General features: G+C 34.8%; 1 long non-coding RNA gene across 1 annotated transcript in view; it reads left to right on the plus strand.

Moving 5' to 3' along the window:
• Nucleotides 1-18,946, plus strand: part of LOC116067996 — a 67,718-nt gene extending 48,772 nt beyond the window's left edge. The window contains exons 4-7 of the long non-coding RNA XR_004109393.1: nucleotides 13,716-13,818; nucleotides 14,696-14,873; nucleotides 17,939-18,010; nucleotides 18,835-18,946. This is a non-coding gene — a long non-coding RNA (uncharacterized LOC116067996). The remainder of the gene's footprint in view (nucleotides 1-13,715; nucleotides 13,819-14,695; nucleotides 14,874-17,938; nucleotides 18,011-18,834) is intronic.
• Nucleotides 18,947-23,641: the final 4,695 nt, after the last annotated feature.

Genomic DNA, 23,641 nt, shown 5'->3' on the forward strand with positions numbered 1-23,641 from the left:
GAGTATGAAGTGTCTTTCAAGACTCTTTTGCTCAATTTTGGTTTGAAGTCTTTTTAATAGATATTAGAAAAGCTATGCTGGATTGCTTCTTAATTCTATTTGCTTGGAAAATTCTTTCTCAACCTTCACTCTGAGATAATGGCAACCTTTGATGCTGACGTGTGTTTTTCTTATCTGAGGCAGAATGATGGGTTTTGTTTTTATATCTATTCTGTTAGTCTATGTCTTCTTATTGAAGAATTGAGTCTATTGATATAGAGAGATATCAATGACAAGTGATTGCTAATTACTGTTATTTCATTGTTGATTTTGTTGTTTTTGTTGGCGGTGGTGGTTGTGAAGTGTGTGTGTGTGTGTACATGTACTTTCTTTGTTTATTTTGACTGATATGAGATTGTTTCCTGTGTTATCATGGGTAAGATAAACTTCTGTCAGCTGGAGTTTTCTTTCTAGTGCACCTTGCACATTTATAAATATGTTCATCTTTAGGTTATGAAAACCTTAAGATTGTAAAAAATTTTATGATAATGTTCTTCTATGAACTTAATGAAGATACTTTCTAGGTCTTTTGGCTGGGATTCTTCTTTTTCTTTTATTCCTATTATTCTTAGGTTTGTTTTTAATGTGGCGTTTCAGATTTTATAGTTTATTTATGTCAGAAATGTTTAGATTACCATTTTCTTTGACCAATATATGTATTTCTTCTTTAGTATCTTCAGTGCTTGAGATTTTCTTTTCCTTATCTTCTATTCTTTTGGTGATGCTTGTGTTTTTGGTTTCTGTTCAGTTGTCTAGATTTTCCAATTTCAGAATTCTCTAATTTTTTTGTTTGTTTCTATTAACATTTTCAGGTTTTGAACAGTTGTATTTATTTCATTTCTTTCATCCTGATTTTTTTAATATTATTGGCACTTTTTATGGGATTTAGTGTTTCTCTCCATTTTTTTCCTTTTATTCTTTAAGGAATTTATTTCCTTCTTTAGGTTGGAAATAAATAATAAAGTTGGCTTTCAAATCTTTTTCTTGTACTTCTGCTGTGTTGAAATATTTAGTGTTTGCTATAGTAGAATTACTGGTTTCTGGTAGTGGCATATTGTTCTGGCTATTTTTGATTATGTTCTTTGTTTTGTTTTCTTGTTTGTTTGTTTGTTTTCAAGACATTGATTATGTTCTCACAATGGTATTTATGCATCTGGGCTTGGGGTGACTACGAATCTAGGTGCCAGTGTTTGAGTTTGTCTGTTTTGGATGGGTGTTGTGTTCCTTTGTTTTTGTTTTCTCTCTAGTCTTCTGGTCTGTATGGCTTGTGGTTGAACATGAGTTCTTTGCCTGAGTTGGGGTCTGGACTTCTGGTATCTGTCATGGGGCATGGCAAAGAGAATGGGAGAGAACCTTGAGATAGTGGATGTGTATACTGGGAGAGAAAAGGTCTGTGGACAGGAGGCTTATCTCAAGTTTGGTGGTTGACATGGCCTCTTGTCCTTCAGGGTGGTTCTGCCTCACTTCACTTTCCTATTCTCCTGGTTTGTGTTCCCTATACTTAAGCAATGGATATCTATAAGAAATGGAGACAGGGACTTGGCAATTTGGGCAAGGTTGTTCTGGTGCATGCTAAGACCAAGGAAGTGGGGAAGTTCCCCAGGAAAACTGCCTACCTATTTTTTCTGACTAGTTTAGCCTGTACTTTAGCAAGGGATCTTTTTATTTATTTATATTGAGTTAACAAGTGACAATGTCCAGCAATGCTCAAGTATATTTGATATGACTGAGTACTCTCAATTATCAATCCTCATGATTGATTTTACATTCTTTTTAACAAAAGGCTATGCAGAGAATAAATATGCATCAATGAATAAAGTGTTTTATTTGAAGGAAAGAGGACCTCAGTCAAAGTATCCAGTACTCAAGAAGTAGTACACAGAAGCCAACATAATAGAATGCACCAGTTATCCCAGATCATGAACACAAAGACAGGATCTTGGGGCCTTGTTGGCAAGATATTACAGCCAAATTGATGAGTTTAAGGTTCCAACACACTGCCTCAAAAAATAAGGTAGAAAATAAGTGGAGAAGGATCACGATGTTGTCCTGTGAAATGCACAAGCCCACATGTGTAAGAAGAACACAAATACTTATGCATATCCCAAAGGCTTGCACTTGGTGTCAAATCACATCTACCCTGTGTGAACAATCTCTATTTATAATTACAGTACCCTTCTCTTAAAATAGATATTTCCCATCAGGTCTAATGATACCATATCAATTCGGAGGACACCAAATGTTGCCACATTAAGAATCTTGCTTCCATTTGTAAATCAACATCGGAGTAATTATTCTCAATATAAGTGTCTTCTTAAATAAAGGAAATAAATGAAAATTATATCTGCTATAAGTGTATGTTATTCTTATTTTGCATGCATTATTTAAAAGAAATAAAAACTAACTTTCCATATTTATTATATGATATATAGTAGGTGTCATATAATGAGCAATTTTTTTAATTACTTTTTCTTAACCAAATTATATCTCACCATTTTCATTTATAAGTGGACAGAATGGGACTGTTTCTTAGAATTGCTGATCGATAGGTAAGCACCTGAAGAATCAGTATCAGAATTGATGTCAAAATTCAGTTTCTTCCTCCACTAAAAATAATTAGAAAAAAAATGTGATGAGTCTAATGGAGCAGAAATAATACAAAATTCTGGAAAGATTCATGGAACCTGATCAGAAACATTCTATTTAGAACAAAGAGTCTGGAAGGATAAAATTCTTTACTTTTCCTAGAAAAATAGTTCCTTTCCCTGGGTAGTAGTGGTTGTCAAAAAATAAAATAAAATAAAAAATAAAAAAAAAACAAGCAAACAAATAAACCCCACATCCTTTCCAAAGTCCAGATGAACAAATCCAATCCTCATTCTCGTGAATCACAGTAGGAAAAACAAGTCCATGAATACCATGATGAACACCAAAGACTTTAGGAAGATGGCCTTAGCTAGATGCTCAAAAGTTAATTTGCTAAAATTTTACAACTACTTTGTTACTAAATGTTTCCCACCTTAGTAAGAGTGGATTGATAATTTATTCCCAAAATTTGGGCCCCTGTTAACAAAAGATGACCAGATAAACAATTCGACAGAAAGAAGGAATGAGCCCAAACCATTTCATCTAAGTACAGTCTTCCTATGTTTTTGTATATGCAATACAATGTTGAATGTAGGCAGCATCAATTATATTTAAGACCAGATTATTATTCTTCACATTTTACCTCATCTATTGTTTATCTTTTTTACATTTTTATTGAATATTTTCTTTATTTACATTTTCAAATGTTATCCCCTTTTCCAGTTTCCTCCCCTATCCCATCTTCATTCCCCCTGCTTCTATGAATGTGTTCTTCCAATCACCCACCCACTCCCATCTCCCCATTTTCGATTCCCCTACACTGGGGCATCTATCAAGCCTTTGTAGGACCAAAGATCTCTCCTCTCATTGATGCCTGACAAAGCCATTATCTGTTACATATACAGTTAGAGCAATATGTACTCTTCTGTTGATGGCTTAGTCCCTGGGAGTTCTGGGGGGTCTAAATGGTTGCTATTGTTATTCTTTCCATGGAGTTGCAACCCCCTTCACCCCTTCAATCCTTTCTCTAACTCCTCTATTGGGGACCCTACATTTAGTCCAATGTTTGGCTGTGATGATCTGCTTCTATATTTGTAAGGCTCTGGCAGGGCCTCTCAGGTGTCAGGTACATAAGGCTCCTGTCAGCATGCACTTCCTGCATTCCACAATAGTGTCTGTGTTCGGTAGCTGTACATTGGATGAATCATCAGGTGGTAAAGTCTCTGCATGGTCTTTCCTTCAGTTTCTGCTCTATAATTTATCTCCATATTTGCTCCTGTGAGTATTTTGTTTTCATTCCAAGAAGGACTGAAGCACCCATACTTTGGTCTTCCTTCCTCTTGAGCTTCATGGGGTCTGTGAATTCTATCTTATGTATTTGGAGCTTTTGGGCTAATATCCACTTATCAGTTAGTGTATACCATGTATGTTCTTTTGTGATTGGGTTACCTCATTCAGTATGATATTTTCCAGATCCATCCATTTCCCTAAGAATTTCAAGAATTCATTGCTTTTTAATAGCTGAGTAGTACCCCATTGTGTAAATGTATCACATTTTCTGTATCCATTCCTCTCTTGAAGGACATCTAGGTTCTTTTCATCTCCTGGCTATTATAAACAAGGGTGCTATGAATATAGTGGAACATGTGTCCTTAAACATGTTGGAGCATATGCCCAGAAATGGTATAGCTGGATCCTCAGGTAGTACTATGTCTGATTTTCTGAGGAACTGCCAAATTGATATCCAGAGTGCTTGTACCAGTTTGCAATCCCACCAGCAATGGAGGAGTATTCGTCTTTCTGCACATCTTCACCAGCAGAGAAAGTGGGGAAAAGCCTTGAACACATGGGCACAGGGCAAAGTTTCTTGAACAGAACATCAATATGCTCTAATATCAAGAATTGACAAATAGGATCTCATAAAATTGCAAAGCTTCTGTAAGGCAAAGGACAATGTCAATAGGACAAAATGTTAACCAACAGATTGGGAAAAGACCTTTACCAATCCTACATCTGATAGAGGGCTAATATCCAATATATACAAAGAACTCAAGAAATTAGTTTCCCAAGAATCAAATGCCCCTATTTAAAAAATGAGGTATAAAACTAAACAAAGAATTTTCAACTGAGGAATATTGAATGGCCCTGAAGCACCTAAAGAAATGTTCTACATCCTTAGTTATCAGGGAAATGCAATTCAATCCAACCCTGATATTACACCTCACACAAGTCACAATGGTTAAAAAACAAACAAACAAACAAAAAATTAAAAAAAAAAAGAACTCATCTATTGTTTAAATGGAACCATGTAAGGTCCTAAGTAAACATTTAATTGTTTCCTGTCTGAAGACCAATATTTTTTCATATTGTAAATTGTTTTCTAGGTTTTTCTTCGTAACTAACTAGAATGAGAAAGCATTGTTGGTTACATTTTTTGTCTATTTATTCTTTACCCCTGACAGAAAATGAGAACTTTGTTTGAAATAGTCAACAACTTAGCTGTAGAGGCACATTAGAACTCAATCAGGAATTTTACCATTGCCATTCTCTCTTCATATCTATTAGTAAACTTTCTTGGAATTGGTGAGAAAACAGTCCCAAGCATTATTTTTGTCCTCTCACACAAATGAACATTTTGTGATATTAATCTTTTACTTTTATATGCCAAGAAAACATGTCAGGTGCTACTGAATGTTATCAAACAAGAAACAGAACTACATGTCTCTTTATCTCTTAAAATTCTAGGAATGGCACAAGCTGAGTGATTAATAATTATCTGACACCAAAATCTTACCCTGTTTCTCTGGAACTATTTATTTGTTTCTGTTTACTCTTTGGAATGTGGTTGGCCAACTGTTATTATCAAAATAACTCAATACAGAGTGTTGCTTCCATTGTGATAAGTATAATACATGATCACAAAAAGGAGCCATTCAGGATGCAAAATCACTACAAATGGACCTTATTTCCAGAAGCCTGAAGAATATCCTTGCACTGTCTACTATACTATTTTTATCAAAAACTGTAGAAATCTTTTGTGAATCCTGCAACATTGAAGATTATTTTCATACATTCTTTACTCTTTTGAAGTACTTTAAGAAGCAAGTGATCTCTGCTTTTAGTTACTGATGGAGATCAATGGCTTCTTTAAGGAAATAATAGCAGATTCTAAGTGGAAAACAAAGTCTAACACAGGACTATTTTGCTTAAAAGGAACACAAGTACATTAGGCTGTGGGTTGAGCTGACTCCTTAGTTCAGTATAATTACTTCCTCCAGGTTTAGTATACTTGATGCCTGACAATACTGCTCAATGGGGATAAAACTACATATTGTACAATTCTGACATCTGAATTTAAGCAGCATAACCCACAATTAAAGGAGAGAACCAATTCATAACAGTTGTCCTCTGATGTCCATATGTACCCCATGGTTTATATGTACCCACATTTTTACAGAATACACATATAAAAATATATTTAAATACATACTTTTGTATATCCATATATTATTAAATATACCCAATTCAAATATTCTCTATGAAAACATTAGTATGATCATGCTAATTGGCATAATCTACTACTTGTTTGTATGTAGGTGTGAATAGAAAACTTAAGGTTTGCTCTTTAATCAAATTACACAGTCTTCCCTGGTTAATAACCAAAGTGCTATGCATAGGGGTTGTACAGCTTATCCACTGCAAATCTGTGCATTCGATTAATAGGTCTCCAATTTCTCTTTAGTCTTTTGTGCTGGTAATCACAATTCTACTATTCATGTATTGTGCTTTGCTACTTTTTACTTGTTTTTTAGATTCCAAATATAAGAGAGATCATGTAGTGTTTGTTTTTCCACATTTAGCTGATTCCACACAGTGCAAAGTTCTCTGGCTCAAGTCTGCTTGTATGTATGCATTAGTGTTTTGCTCTCATGATCCTTTTTCCTACATTGGCATTTCTTAGAATTTTAATTTCAGGGTTTCTCTTGAAATTTTTTTCAATATACAACACCCTATAATCCCTACTTAGATCTTCTATGGTAATACTGACCTTCTGCTCGGCTTCTTATCCTTAGCTCTTACCTTTCTGTGTGTACTTCATTGGTCTTATTTTTATCCTCTTATTTATGAATGCATTTATATAGCTTAACCTTTTATAACCTGTATATTAAATAGACAAGAGTTTTTACTATACTTAGTCTTTTTTCTTTATCCTGTTTACATTTATCTGCATCTATGAGCTTGAAATAAAATATTATTTTCTAATACACAGACATAGTTATAAATTTATACATGTATACATACACACACACATGCACACACACACAAAATCCTAAGATTATTTAAACATTTTAAAATAGGCAAAAATTTTTAAGAGAAATGGGTTGATTTTAGTCTGTTCAAATTGCTAAATATTGTGAGGTCCACATTTTGAAGGAAACAAAAATTTCTGTCAGTGAATATTTCAAAAATGTCCAATAACTTTGACACCAATCTACTATCTGGAGTCTTGGTCAGAAGCCATTTTCTCTTCCAACTACTAAGGTGATTTTGCTAAGATGTAAAATACACCATTTTGTTCACTGGTATAAATGTTTTCTATGCTTCTACTGCTCAAGAAAGACCATCAATTCATTAACTTTGATGTTCTTCATCCTTTCATAATTTTCTCAACCTTCATCTTTATACTTCTATAGTCTTGGCTCTAAACAATACACAACCATTACCCAATGTTCCAGTGACAATGCTAACATTATCCTTATGTTCACTTTTTAGGATGAGAAACTCTTTTAAAATTGTAAGATAAAACTGATATATAGAATTTGGATAGAATTTTTAGTATTCTCTGATTTTAAACTCATTGATTCTCCATTCACAAACTCTGTTAAAGTAACTCAGTATGTCCTTGACACTCTTGGCTCTGTCATGCCTATATGCCAATAACCACAGGGAAAATGTCAAGTCTCATGATGACATAAAGGATGTAAGGAAAACTAATCAATCAATAACATGCCTTAAAATAGCAATAAGTACAATGAAAATTAAACATAAATTCAGCATGACAGTGGAATACATGTAAAAGGAGAGTGGAACAAAGAAGTTATTTTTGTTACAAAGCAGTGAGGATTTGTAAAATAATTTCCTCAAGAAGAGATATGAATGAGGACAGGCAGCAAGATGATAAAAAAATCTGAAGTACACAGAACAAAACTACAGAACACATAGGGAAACCACATATACTTCCATCTTGTCTCAAAAACACAGCAAAATAGCAGGGTGATGGCCTCCCTATAATATCATCAGCAGTTGGGCATTGTAGGAAGAGAATTTACATCTTTGCTTTGTAAGGGAAGTTTGGGATCATTGACAACCTGGTCCCAGTCAAGCCAATGAGAAGTACCTGCTGTCGAACACTGACTCACCCCCAAAACTGTATATAAATCATGTATAGGGAATTAGAAAAGTGTAAGAACTACTCCATTGTCCGAGCCTTTTGTTCTAAAAGCTGTAACACTTGGGAAGAGGTTTGCTCTTCTGAAATGCCTCCTGAAGCTCTACTGTACTCCTCACTGGCTATTCAGCCTCTTGTCAGCCCAGCCAGACCCAACTCAGTGCAGGGCTGCTCGGAGAAACATGGAAGACACTCCCTGGAGTAACCTGGAAGGCACTCCCTGCCTGTGCTTGCTTCCCTTCAAGCTGGAATTCTTGCACCAGGCAGGGCCAGAGATCTCTGTGGAAGGCCTCTGGTACACAGGCCCACATATGTCCTCACAAATTCATCTCTAATTATACTATTGTTTCCTGAGTATTCCGTATGTAAGAAGTAGCATATCTAGGCATTGGAGGTCATAGGTAGAAAAAATGCTGATTCTATGGCTCTTGCCATTTTTCCTCCCCTGTTCATCATGTTTCCTGAGCCTTAAGTAGAGAAGTCTTTTGTAGATGTATCCATGGAAACTGGGCTTCAGAACTCTTCATTTGGATTGGTTGTCTATAACTGTCACTGTCTGCTACAATGAGAGCTTTTCTTGAAGAAGAGCAGTGACTACATTTATCTGTGGGTATAAGGACAAGTAAGTGTTCATAGATTTTTGTGAGAGATTACGTTGGTTTAGTAAATTAATGGTCATAAATATTCCCCAACAATTTTGATTCCACTGTCAAGTAGTTAGCTAGGTTTTCTAATAATAGCCATGTCTTTTTGTCTTGTTACATGGATCATAAATTCAACTGGAGACCTATTGGTTACTGCCAGGGAATCCTTACCACTATGGTACCCTTAGGGTTACTTTACCATAATTGTCATTGAAGGTCTTCATTCTGAGTAGGAATGTTACTGCCACCTCCTTTAGAAGTTTGTATGGGTCCATTTGGTATCATGAAAGCTAGTTCTCAGGGAGCAAACTTTAAGGTCAGGTATCAAGAAAATTATGCATTTCTTTCAGTTTCTTAAAATATGTCCTTATGAATTTTAGACAACTTCAGGGTCTCATGTTCTATTCCCAAAGACTACCCATTTTTCCATTTTCCTGATCAGACCACAGGTTTACTGCTATTCTCCTCTTTTTCCCCTCCCTATCACCTTTCCTTCACTTCCTTCCTAAGAATTAATGGGCATAACTTTAGTTGGGACTCACAGAAGTTTTCATATAGAAACTGAAGATTCTACCTCCTGTAGCCAGGTAGGAGCCTCAGTGGAAAAATAGGGACATCAACCTACCCACAAAACTTTTGACCCAAAATGGATCCTGACTATAAGAAATTCAAGGATAATGGGTGGAACAGAGATTGAAGGGACAGCAAGGCAATAACTGGCCCAACTAAAGCCCCATATGAGCAGCTTACTCAAACAGATGCAGAGCTTCCAGCCAAACATTGGGTGGAGCTTCAGGAATCTCATGGAAGAGTTAGAGAATGGATTGAGGTCCTCAAAGTGGATACAAACTCCACAGGAAGACCAAAAGGATCAACTAACCTGGAAACTTGGGAACTCTGAAAGACTGAACTCCCAATCAAATTGCATACTGGAGCTGGTCTGAGTTAGTTGCACATACATAGAAGCAGATAAGCAGCTCAGTCTTTATGTAGATCCTGAAGGGCTGAAATGGGAGCTATCCCTAAAGCAGCTGCCTGTCTGTGGAATCCATTCCCCTAACTTGGCTTTCTTGTTTGGCATCACTAGTAAAAGAACCTACCCCTGCAGAAATTTATGTGCCAGGTTGGGGATACTCAGAGTTGGGGCTCCTCTGTCCCAGAGAAGGTGAGAGAGGATGAAGGGCTGGACTGTGGGAATCCAGGATTGTGATGGGGGCCATAGATCAGAATGTAAAGTGAAAAATAAATATTTTTTCCTTATATAAGCAGGTGCCCCAGGGACATTAATTATAATCCAATATGATTTGTTTTATAATCACCCTTTCAACTTCTTTATCTTACCATCATTATTTTATTTCAATTCTATATTTAAAGGCTATGTTTCATAGAAGAACAAGGAATATTTTCAATGTGCCTCTATGATATCTTTCTCTATTTTCCCCTCAAACAAGTCTGAGATGAGCCTAAGTGGAGTCAAGATGACCAATTTACAGGTGGGGTAATGTAGGGTAGTCAAATTAAATGAATAAAATGAAGGCAAACTTTATGTGACCAGATTTGGACTTGATCATCCCTCCCTCAAAATACAGACCTACTTACTCAATTATTGAGTCACTTAGCAACATAAGTGTGGTTTAAAAAGTGATGATGAACTAAATTCAGTATTGTATGCACTTTGCACAACAGACTCTTACACATCCAGGCTATTGTGTACATAGGTATCATATATAAATATGTTTATGTATATGTGGTGTGCGTGTGTGTGTGTGTAATAGCCAATCAGTCCCAAGGTCACAATTTTGTAAAATTGAAGCTGGCTTAATCAATGAACATTATAACTCTATAGTAAACATTTAGTCAACAGAACTAACACAATACAAAATAGTGTTGACTTTTTTAATGGATAAATAATTGTACATTGGGACATTGGGTGAAGAACAACAGTAATATATGCTGAAGAAACTGTAGCAGGAAGAACATGAGTTTGATGTCAGCCTGGGTTATATCTTGGGTTTAGAGCAATTGCTCTGTATTCAATAGCATTAGCTGCTTTATCAGAGGACCTGAGTTCAACTCCCGGAAGCCACTCAAGGCAGCTCAATGACCTCAATAGCTCAAGCTCTGGGAAATCTGTTGCCTGATTCTGGCCTACACAGATACCTTCTAGCTTATGATGCACATACATACACTCAGACACACTTTCCAAATACAAACACATAAATAAAATTTTTTAAAAAAAAATCTTAAAAAATTATTTTGCGACCACTCCACTGGGAAAATCCAGGGAGTGGTCCTGATCAAATCATCTCTTGATCAGTATTTAATGTAAATGTTTAATTTAAATATTGTTTCGAGCTTGGTCCCCCCAAATGATTTTACATTGAGTAATTTACCTTTTACCTCTCTAAATATGTTGCACAAATTATTCTCACCAAGTATTTGTTGTCATTCATATATTTGCTTTCGTTCTTCTTTCTGCTGTTTCTAATTTTTTCTCTCTTCAGTTTTCATAAAGTATGTGTTTCAGAAATTTATTTATGCCAGTAGTTTTAAGCAACTTCAATATTTTGTATCATATTGTAGTCTTTGGATATTATTGCCCTTCCATTGTTTTAAATCTTAAATGTTTTCAATTTTTTATTTATTTAACATTAATAATAGCAATATATCATTTTACCCCTGTTTGTAACTGGCATTATAAGGGCATGTATATTGGATTACTTGTATTTATCACACAGCTCACAGATAAATATCAAGATCCTCTACATTTGAGGATTTTTTTTGACAAATGTGATTTCTATCTGTGGTAATGGTTTTACTACCATTTTCTGTAACATTTTAATGTCTAAAATGTATAACAAATCCATATTAACCCCAATATATTATAATTTTAATATTTAGAAATCCAACCTGTGCCTTTTTATATATACAGTCTCTATATTTAACTGTGGGTACATATAAATCATATCTGGGTTGACTTATATTTATTCCAATGCTTGCATTATTTATGGATCCTCACCAATTAACCATTCTATCTTTACAATGTAAATAATATTTTCTTTGTTTGGGGAATGCTGCTTTTTGCATACTATATGTTCCATATTACAAAATTTTTATGTCAGTATTAAGTATATCTCCATTCTTATAAATTATATTAAGCTTTGTTTTCAGGACTATTATGTAGGACATAAACAGTTCAGTAATTCTAGGTCTCAAAATGTGATGCTGTGAGTAATATACACCAAATTTTATTCATGAACACTCCCTTGTAGAGTACATCTAGTAATCTCTGAGTTCAAAAGTTTCTCATCTTACTTTTTAGAAAATATCCTTTTTAAATTATTTTTATTAAATATTTTCTTCATTTGCATTTCAGATGTTATCCCTTTTCCTGGTTTCACTTACAACCCCCCCTATTCTCTCCTCACTCCTGCTGCTCACTCACCCACACACACACTCCCACCTCCCTGTCCTGGCATTCCCCTACACTGAGACATAGAGCCTTCACAGGACCAAAGGCCTCTCCTCTCATTGATGTCCAACAAGGCCATCCTCTGCTACATGTGTGGCTGGAGCCTTGTGTCCCTCCATGTGTAAACTCTGGTTGGTAATTTAGTCCCTGGGAGCTCTGGAGGGGGGGTTTTGTTTGGTTGATATTGTTGTTCATCCTATGGGACTGCAAACCCCTTCAACTCCTTCTATCTTCTCTCTAACTCCTCCATTTGGCGACTCTCTACTCAGTCAAATGATTGTTGGCTACAAGCATCTGTCTCTGTATTTGTCAGAAAATATCCTATTCCCGTCACCTGTAAATATCAACACAGTTTTGTTTCTTGATAGTTCTTTTGTTTCTGATATCAGAATGTTTATATCGAGCAGAAAGTAGGACAAAAGCAACAGATCTAGAAATCCCAATGGACAAGTTTCAGTGACTAATCTCAGTATGAAACAAACAAAAAGGATGAGTTTTAGTGATTAGCAGACCAGGGATCTTTAAACAATATAACTGAGTCTGGAAGTAAAAGTGAAAGTGTCTCCAAGAAGAAAATAAGAACTTTCTGGTATAATAGGGGACAGCTGGGTCTGCAGAAATGGCACAGCAGACAACCTTGTCAGGGCAGTGTTCTTACTGTCTAGTATATTTCTGCATCAATCTCTGAAGACTTCACTATTGCTATGATACTTAAGGGGAATAATCTGGTTAACCACTCATTTGAAAGAGGCTTGATCTCATAATGGGCTGATCTTTCTTATGTCACTTGCTCTAGCTTATGGATAGTTTTGGAGTGTCAGTCCAAAGAAAAGGTCAATGCCCAACATTTCTGTACACCAAGGGGTAGGCAGTGGCAGGTGACTTCGGAGGAACAAAGGTCAAAGTGGAAAACAAGACCAAAGAGAGACAAAGTTGAGGTTTTTATACCAGTTCCAGGCTTCTTTCATCATTTTTCTCATGTGAACACAGCAAGTTGAGTTCGGTTTGGTGGTAAGGGTAATGTTCTCTTTGTCAGCACTCTCATATCTTGCTCTGCCCTTAGGTTCTATGAACCCATGTAATTCACATCATCAGTATTGTTTCATGAACAGAGGGAAAGAGATACATGAGTCATAGATACTTTTCCCTGCAGAGCTGCCCTTACAGTTCCTCTAGGGAATAAGCTATTCCCACAGAAGTCTACCTGCTTATTTAATCCTTTCTTTGGCATTAAATATAAGGCCTATGTTGTCTGATGTCAGCTGTGTTGGAATGATTTTATTGATTTGGTAGGTTTTCAATGGAGGGGGTTCATCTTAAGTCAAAGGTACTACTTTATCAAGGCATATATTTTATCCATAAACTACAGACATTATTTAGTGATATTTGACTTGCTTATAGATCATTGCTTAAGGTGAAATGTTGCTGGTTTTATTTTATTAATCATTTGTCTCAACTTCCTTATAAACAGTGAACTCTAAAGTTATTATTTGTCTGAAATTTATCCTGCTTTCAAATGTCCTAGGTTTATTTAAGGCATCTAAGATGGAGAAGAATCAATTATTATTAAGGAGGACTACTTCCCAGAGATTGTGATGGACCTTTTCAGAAGAGGGCAGGCATGAAAAGTGAGTATTGGATTTTAATTATTGTTCATTAAATACTACATCTAGAATTTCATGAACAAAAGATCATTGTTGGAGAAGACACATGCTACAGGGTCTAAACATGTAGTATCTAACACTGGGAAATAACAGAAAAAAATTATAAATTATAATGAGAATGAGCATATATTAATAAAAATAGCATAAATTATAAGATCATCTTTAATTTTTGTCATTTTTTTCTCTGTCAGTAGTAGCCTGCCCATACCAGCACTGAAGTCCAGCACTAAAAAAAAAAAAATCTTATTCCTACCTTCTCCTGGATAGCCTAGACTGTAAGTGTGTGCCACTACACACAGCTAGTTTACAATGTAGAGACTTTAAGTTGCCTTCCTAAGGTCACTCCTCCAATAATTATAAGAGCAGTAGTAGTTCAAGTTTAGCTCAAGGTGAAAGCTCATTTTCTAGATTTACGTAAACAGCAATGTTTGTGCTCTTAAGGTTATTTTTTCTTATTGGAGTCTAAGTCAGGTAATGAAGTTCCAGGTGTTTTTGCAGTCAGAATATGTGCACTTGAATAACTTAAAAGTCTAAGACTAGATGAGTCTGGGCCTTTATGCTATGTTTCTTAGGCTGAGATTTCTATCAGCCAATGATTTTCTTGGTTTAAATTTAATGCTGACTCCATTCAGGCAGAAAATGTATTTGAAGACAATGCGAAATGCACTGTGTTATTTCCCTACGGCTTCCTCTGCACAGTAGGCCTTGAGCAAAAGTCATTTGTAGGGAGAGACAAACAACCAAATTAATTTTCCAATGTAAAAATTTATTGTGTTTCTTTCTAAATTGTTTCTACTAAGTATTGATTTCCCGATTCTTATTATTCATCTTCAAATCACAGGTCTCAGTGCAGATTTGCTTACGTTCTGCTGGCAAAATTCATAATCAAACGAAATAGGAAAATAATCTCACTATGGTGCATGCCATTTTTCTATCCAATGAAACCTCATAAATTGCTGTTAGGAATAAACTACAGTGAATGAGAAAGAAAGAAGTGAAAAATTAAAGCATTACAAATGGTAAGTTGGTCCAATGATTTCTTTCCCTTCATAAAGGGAAACATTGGATGTTTTGAGGTGAAACCTTTTCATTGCTCTTTTTTCCATGTAGTTACTATTTGTTCTGGGTTGCATTTTGTGCTGCTGCAATAAAAACACTAAAGACAATCAACATGGGAGTAAAAGGGGCTTATTTGCCATTTAAGTTACAGTCCATCCTGGAGAAAAGCCAGGGAAGAAATCATGGAGAGAGAAACTGAAAAGAGAATGTAGAGAATCATTGCTTCTGGGCTTCCTTGCATGCCTGGCTCACTTTGCTTTCTAAAACAACACTGCACCACATTCATAGGGGTGGAAGCACCTACAGTGGCCTGGACCCTCCCAGATCAGTCAGACATCTAGAACATGTCACACAGGTTTATGGCCACAGGCTAATTTGAGGGTGGCAAATCCTTAAATAAGGTTCTCTTATGTTTGTGTCAAGGAAATAACTAAGCATCCCAGAATGTTTTGGAAATTTTTAAAAATAAAGAAGCATTGTATTGATGCATTTGTCATAGCTTTATAGTATTTAACCAATCTATAAATCAGAAAATTACAAAGCTTACGGTTTCAGCATTCTTGGGCTTCCTCCAGTACAGAGCTTCCATTACGATTCAGTTTGCATTGTCCTCTATAACCTCATAAGTGTTCTTACCTCATGTAATTTTGTCTAGATAGTAATACATTTGAATTTGTCATTTAATGCAAATAATGTGAGATTGGAATTTTAAGGCTATATCTTCTTTAAATTTCCTGGGCATTTACTACCTCATTGAGACATAGATTGTAATTGTGTAGGTCTGGAGTATTTCTTAAGTTGAGAACAAGTTTACAAATAATGTGTATGGTGCTGCTATAAAGTCTAAAGTACAAGGATCAAGGGTCTAAAGTCAATGTCTTACTCTGGGCTCTGGGGCCTCAGAAAAGTGATTAAGTCAATGTAATTTACATGAAAATAATCAATAGGAACATGGGGGTGGGGAACACACAAGAAGCCAAAGACTACAAGAGTATAAGTGATCAAGTTGGCCATCAGTATTAACAGTGGATTTTAAATAAGTTTATGAAATACATGTCAAAATTCCTGCCTGGGGGATAATAGGAGACCCTATTTAGGCATCATGTTTTGTTCTCATTGATCAAGTATGGTTCCAAGAACTAGTCAAGAATTATATGTTATTGCTATAAAGAGACAACATGGTCAATGATACAGAAAAGGTTTTTATTGGGTGAGCAAGGGTTGCTTACAGTTCCAGAGGATAAGTGAATAACAAACATGGTAGGAACATAGAAGCAAGCAAGAAAACATGATGCTGGAGAAGAAGCTGAGAACTTATACCTTATCCAAAAGTTATGCAAAGAGAATAACAACTAGGCTGTGTGTGGGTTTTTGAACCATTAAAGTCTACCCCATATTGATACACATTCACACAAACCTCCAAAAGCAAAGTTATACTTCTTAATCCTTACAAAACAGTTCCACAAACTAGAGACCAAACATTCAAATATATGAGCTTATGGAGGACGTTTTTATTCAAAATTTCCATCACAGCTTACTAGAAAGTAGGTGTAATGGAGATAAAGATGTGGCCAAGATTATTCTGGACTGTTGCATGAGACTAGTGAAATGCAATCTTTTACTGTTGTAAATCATTACAACATCATAGTAAATCATTTTAAATCGTTAGTCTTATCTCTAGAATACTAGATGCTGAATCAGGTATCCTTGAGAATAGAGGGGAGCAGAACAGGCTTTCCTAATGAGACTGTAGAGTATCCAGACATTTTGAAAATTGCAATGACATTAGCATGGATGATGTTCCTGCCCAGCATTCTGTAAGATAGATGTGAGGTAGGATTAGAGGCCTGGTTGGGAAATCATAATATTACCATGGGAATCAGCAGTGGTCTTAAGCAAAACACACTTTAAAAAAAAAAAAAAGAATAACATTTTGCCTGGAGTATAAGAAAACTGAAGTTTTAGAAGTAGACACATTTGATCACAAAATTTATTCTAAAGAGCAGCTGAAATTCAATTCCCAAATGAGGCAATTTGTTCTCACATTTGGACCAAAGCCCTTGCCACTACGCAGTGTGGCCTCTTGCCAGAGTTGCTTTTTGATGCTTTTTTGAATATAAAAGGCTTTGGAATATGTTACATTCTCATATTCAAAACAGACAGGGAATAATGTGAGGCTGACTATGTGCTACTGACACATTAGAAGTCTTCAAGATTCAACTAGGGGAAGTTAGAAATGCCTCTAACCCTAATATTGAGGAGAAGGAGCCTTGTGCTCTGATTCAGGATAATCCCAGAATCACATCTCTAAATGGCATGTGATGAAAAGCTAAAGGTGTCACTGAATTTTCTTATTTAAGCACATAATTCCATAAACATTAAACATAAAATTATATAAACTATAATATCTTCTCAAATTTACAATTACTTAATACTTGAACTAATTTTTGAGTTAAGGAGCTGTTGTAGAATTACTCTTCATTGTTAAAAATATGCCTTAAAATTATATCATTGAGGTGGAGGGCAGTGAGATGGTAAACAAGTTAGCTCACATACCACACAAACTGATGTCATTGATAATGGGAACCTATCTTCTTAAAGGTAGGAGGACCTCAAGTATTCCATTCTGGCATTGAGCTCCTTATACAGCCAAAGAAGGCCTTGAGCTGATCCTTCTGTCATCATATCTCAAGTGCTGATTTTATGGTGTTCTAAAAATAGAACCCAGGAGCCTAGGACCTTAGGTAAATGTTCCAATTCCTATTGGAACTCAATTTGGAATTTGCACCTGAAATAGTCCTGTGATGATCTCTAACAGTGTACCATGGGACACAGGAGGACACACTTCTGGCAACTCACAAAAAATAATAAATATGATTATAAATTTAAGAAAATCATTAGTTTGATAATAAAAATCCCACTCTTTTACTTTTGAAATATAATTTTTTTCCAAATTGAACTGATGTTGTACAATTCTATGGTTTGTTGGAAAACTGTATAAAATATTACAATTATTTTACTGTAGTAAGAAAAAGTAATCCTTGCAAATAAGAAATTCCAGCCTTCTTGGATCCATTGGCCTTGGAGAACATCATGGGTAAGTATACTTGAGCAAGGGATTAGTCAGCTCAACTGTTGCTGCCCACAGTTAGGAAGGGGGAAATGGAAAAAAAATTGTAATGACATACCACCCTCTAATCTCTGAATAAGAATTAATGAATCACTATTATGTCTAGACACCTATCAAAATGATCAGGAAATCTTCATTGAAATGTAAGAACTGGCTGATGATTATACAGAAACCAGAAATATTTCTCAAAGCATATTTATTTCAAGCAGCAGGTATCCTGCTGTCTTTATATATGTTAAGGATTCTTTTATCATTTCTAGAAATAGAGGAAGATAAAGGGATGAGTCTCAAATATATTATCACTTCATATGAAAACACTAGATTTATTTAGCAAGAGATTTAGGGAGAATCACCCAATTAATATATATCTTTTACATATTTATGGAGAGGACCATGATAAATTTATAGGTGGAAGCATCTTATCTAAGATGTAGCTGGTAGGAAACTTTTTATTAGCAATGACATAGTACTCAGTTAACACTCTACACATGCACATGGGACTGTCGCTAGTGTTTCCTGTTCTAAATACTGTTCTAAAATCTCATTAACTTTTTCAAAGTCTCTAGTTCTCACCTCTCATCAAGGAAACTTCTTTTGGCAATAAATAGAAACTATTACAGAAAGCCATAACCAATCAAAATATAGAGTTATGGAACCAGTCACAACTAATTCATCTATAATACAACAAATGCACCTAAGATTCTGAGATCATTATTATGGTGGGGGGGGCGGGGGTAGAACGTTTGTAGAGGCTAGAAAAACAGGAAGTATATTGTAATATTTTCACCTAGAACTGTCAGAACCTACACCAATGAAGTCTTACCATCATTGCTTCCTGAACATGACCTGAAAAAAGAAGATACCAGTATACATGGATACATCAAATGGGTACGCTCATGAGACTGCAACACTATACACATAACTACAGGCAAATAAGGAAAGGTAAAAATAAGAGAAATTTTCTCGTCCAATTGGTTAGGCAACACTAAGTCATTAGTCATTCTTGAAAACATATATACCAGTAACATTATACAAGCTGAGTAAGTTATACAAAGAAACTAATGCAAAAGACAACAAGTAGGCTGGTGCATCACAGCATAGAAATGAAAGTGATAATTGATGTAATAATGTTATAATCTCAAAAAATTAAAAATATATTATTATCTTGAATGTGTGTGAACCTATGGATAGACTGATAAATCATGTCAAATAAAAGAAACCATATAATAATTAGAAAAATTTAGCATTGCATTTGAAAATATAATATCTTCAGGTCATTCAATTCTCTGTATGTTTGATTCACAAATTAAGTTCCTCACTCAATTTTATCAGTTAAATCATTGATATTAAAATCTTCCAAGCAAATATAATGAAATATATGTCTCTTTATTTTCTACATACAAAAGGAGAAAAAAATATGATCAATAAGACACACACCGAAACTTTTCAACCATAATATCATTTAACAAGTCAAAAATAGAAGAAAAAGCTGGAGCATATTACTAAATGTTTAGGATCAAAATCATATTTCTATATAACAGATATTTGACAATATATTACATACAGTATCACATTTATAAATGATTTTTAGTAGAAGTATACAAAGCTGAAATACACACCAAAAGAATCACAACAGTTTATGACTTACTAAATTGTGTGATTTGTCACTGAAACAGATTACAAGTAAAATATTTAGGACATTAGGTTCATATTAGAAATGGAATTACAGTCAAGAAATACATGTTTTCAGAAAGTACATGAAGATAACAATAACATTAAAAAGTAACAGAAGGTACATGAACTCCAATTTCTGGTGACTACATCAAGCAGCAGCATCTCTTAGGGGAATGAAAATCCTGTATACACTTCAGAAAATAGTATGGTAGTCTTATAAAACTAAATATGTTCTCTTAGGAAATTATTGCTTGAGTTCCTGTTCATATGAATGACTTAAAATCATAGATTTTCACTTATGTTCAATTGATTTTTCATGATATTCTATATTCAAAAACCATGGTGTCTGTGCATAAGAGGTATATTCATCAAAAGAACAAATGAACTATGTAACCTCACAAGAGAAGGCTTAAGCCAGAATGTCACTGTGCATTGAGAGATCCCCATCTTAGAAAGCTGCTTTCTGTATATAAGATACAAATCCTTGGAAACTTTTGAAATATCAGTATTTGAAAAGTGGAACTCAGTGGAAGGCAAAGTACTAAAGAGTTGGAGAAACAGTAGTTTGTTTTGCTTTTTATTTGCTTATATTTGCTATAAAGAAGTTATTTATTTTGATATTATGATGATTACGTGTGATACTATTTAAGCCCTCAAAACACTATAGAATGAATCATATAAGTTAAAAATAGAACAAAAGAAAGATTATGGGCATCATGAAAACCAGGCAAAAAATGGTAACAAGTTCCAAGTTACACTACAAATGAATGGAAGAGTGTCTTGGAAACATTAGTTTCAGTAGTATTGACTTTCATTACTTATTTTTCTTTTTGCTGTGATAAAATATTTGATGACAGCATGTTAAGGAGAGAATAGCTTCTTTGAGCTCACAGAACAGATTGAGCCAATCTTGGTGAAGGAGAAGGCATAAAATCAAATGCATGAAGTAGTTGGTTACGATGTATGTGAAGTCAGAAAGCACAGAAAGGAATGTTGGTTCTCAGATCATAATCTTTTAAAAACATTAATGTTTGCATGATTTGTGTGTGTGTGTGTGTGTGTGTGTGTGTGTGTGTGTGTGTGTGTGGTTTTTTTCTGTGTGTCTCTGAATGCGTGGACATGTTTGTCAGAGTGCATTTGCTGTGGTCAGAGCACAGCCAAGTGCATCGGTTATCAGTTCTTGCCTATTACCTTGCTTTGGTCTGTTGTTCTGCCTAGATTAAGCCAGGCTAGCTGGCCTGAGAGATTCTGGAGTCTCCTGCTTGTTCTTCCCATCTTGATGCAGAAATTCTGATATTAATGGCATATTATGCCATGTTTTCTTGGGTTCTGGGAACTGAACTCATATCTTTATGTGTCAGCAAGTCTTTACCTACTGAGCAAACTCATCAGATTTCAATTTTTTTCTTTGTATTCATGCCTGAGACACTAATGGAAAGTTACTGTGCATATTCATATCAGATCTCCCAGCATCAGATTAAGTTTCTTGTAAACACCATTACAAGATGCCCTGAAGTTTGTATCCTATGTGATTATAAATTCCATCAAGTTGACAGTAGTAACCATCACTTGACCTAGATGACTTAATGGATGGTTGTAGATTATAAACCTGAGAATAATGAGCTATTCATATGAAATTCATTCCAGTTGATATGGACAATTCCTATAGGCAGATGAATTAAGAGCTCTGGCGATTTTGTATATAGATTCTCAAACATGTCTATTCAGCAAATATAAGTTGTGATTGCATGAACTACCTAATACCCTCAGAGCTCCCTTGGTCCTGTGAAGGTTCAATGCCCCAGTGTAGGGGATTGCCAGGGCCAAGAAATGGGAGAGGGTGGTTGGTGAGTAGGGGGAGGGGGGATGGAACAGGTTTTTTTTTCATGGAGGGGAAACTGGGAAAGGAGACATTATTTGAAATGTAAATAAAGAAAATATCTAATAAAAAAAAGAAAATAAGTCATGATTGGCATTTTTCTCACTCTTCAAATATACTAGTAAGTACATTTGGGGGGAAAAGTTATAATGATACCTATGGTGTGAATTAGAGTCATCTTTTTCTCTATGTCCCCTAATCACAACCTCATCATGAGAAAGACAGTAGGCAAATCCCATTTAAGGAATAGTCTACAAACCACCTGATTGGTACACCTCATAACTCCACGATCACTGAAAGGAAGGGAAGCGATGCATTGCCACAGAATAACAATAGGATGAGGATATGAGATGATTAAATATAGCTAATTTATTTATAATATATAAATTATACTTTGTTGTCTTGTACACAACTGTGGAGGGTGGAAAGTCAAATTTAAACAACATCACAGCTTTCAATCAAAAATGTATCAGTACTAACTTATTAAGAATGACAAGTACAGAATAATAATTAAATATTTCAGTATTCAGATAATAGGGTATGTGGTTGGCAGAAATCTGTACTGTCTTTAGAATTATTTTATGAGTCTGAAAATTTCTAAAAGTAAATTAAATTAGACATATCAAAAATCACAATGACAAAAAAAATTTAAAAAAAATCACAATGACATAGAGAACAGAATTAAAAGCTAAGTATTTATATCCATCCATCAAAATTTTCCCTAATATATTATTTATCTATTTTATTTACCCAAATTGTAAAAACATACTGGTAATACAGTAACTACTGAAAATATAATATATTAGAATTAAAATGCTCACAAATATCTACATCAGCTCCTTAACAATTTCAGTTGAAGCAAGAACTGTGGTGTAGTTCAATAATTCCAGTAACTCAAGTAGTAAAAACTAGAGAATCTATGATTCTAAGCTAGCCTGTGGTAGATAAAAGGACTCTATTCAGAAAATGAACAAATAACAGCAAAACAAGTATATCAAGAAAGGCTGCCTTTCAGCAGCCCATATCACATCCTGTCCTGCTTGTCCTTGTAATTTTGCAGAAAATTATGTAGCACAATTAACAAAGCAGGATTTCTCCAGTATGATTCCAAATGCCAAACACAAAGCACTTTGATTATAGGCAAATAGCTCATAGATAGTTTTAATTTCTGCTATTAATTATATTCTTCAGTCTATTTGTAATTAAAAATGAAAAGTAATTCTGCAGTGGCAGAATAAAAAATGAAACTAGAATATAAATTAAATGATTTGGTAAGTGTTAATTGCTTTTTGACTTTGTAAGTTTAAGTTATAAACACAAAGTAACACTTTTCATTATGGCATATGCCACACATGTGTGATTATATACTGTGTCCTTTATGATCCCACCTACCCATATTTTGCTGATCTTCTTCCTACCCAGAAATAGCCTCCCTTTTCTTTTCATAGCTTCTTTATGTCATGACTTCCCACACCTAAAACTCTGCCTTCCCTCTCAATTTTCTTTGTTGGATACTTTCTATCAATCTATTAATCTACCAGTCTATCAATCTATCTCTATTTATCTTTCCATCTATCAATTTATCTATCTATTTCATTAACAGACACATACATGTGTCTCTCACATAAAGAAAAACATACAATTCTTATTGTTATGAGTTCACATTATTAAGACTGACATAATGATTTCCAGTTCCCTCATTTTTTTGACTATCATAATTTTTTTCTTTATCAATAAAAATACATTGTATTTATGTACTACTTTTGCTTTATATATTTATTTGAATGAACATAAAGGAAAATAAAGAGCATACTTATCATTCTGTTTCAGAGATGTTTAATGAAACAATCAACTTGTAATATTTACACAAAATAAAATGGTCAAAAACCATATTGAACACTCACTTGTAATCTATTTTGTCTACTTCCCTACATAAGGTCTTTACATCACTGCCAGACTATCAATTTGATAGTTAATGTTGATTATAAACCTTAGAAGATCTATCTGGGCAGTGGTGGTGCACGCCTTTAATCCCAGCGCTTGGG

This window comes from Mastomys coucha, unplaced genomic scaffold (assembly GCF_008632895.1).
Source record: "Mastomys coucha isolate ucsf_1 unplaced genomic scaffold, UCSF_Mcou_1 pScaffold22, whole genome shotgun sequence".
In the NCBI taxonomy this organism is placed as follows: Eukaryota; Metazoa; Chordata; class Mammalia; order Rodentia; family Muridae; genus Mastomys; species Mastomys coucha.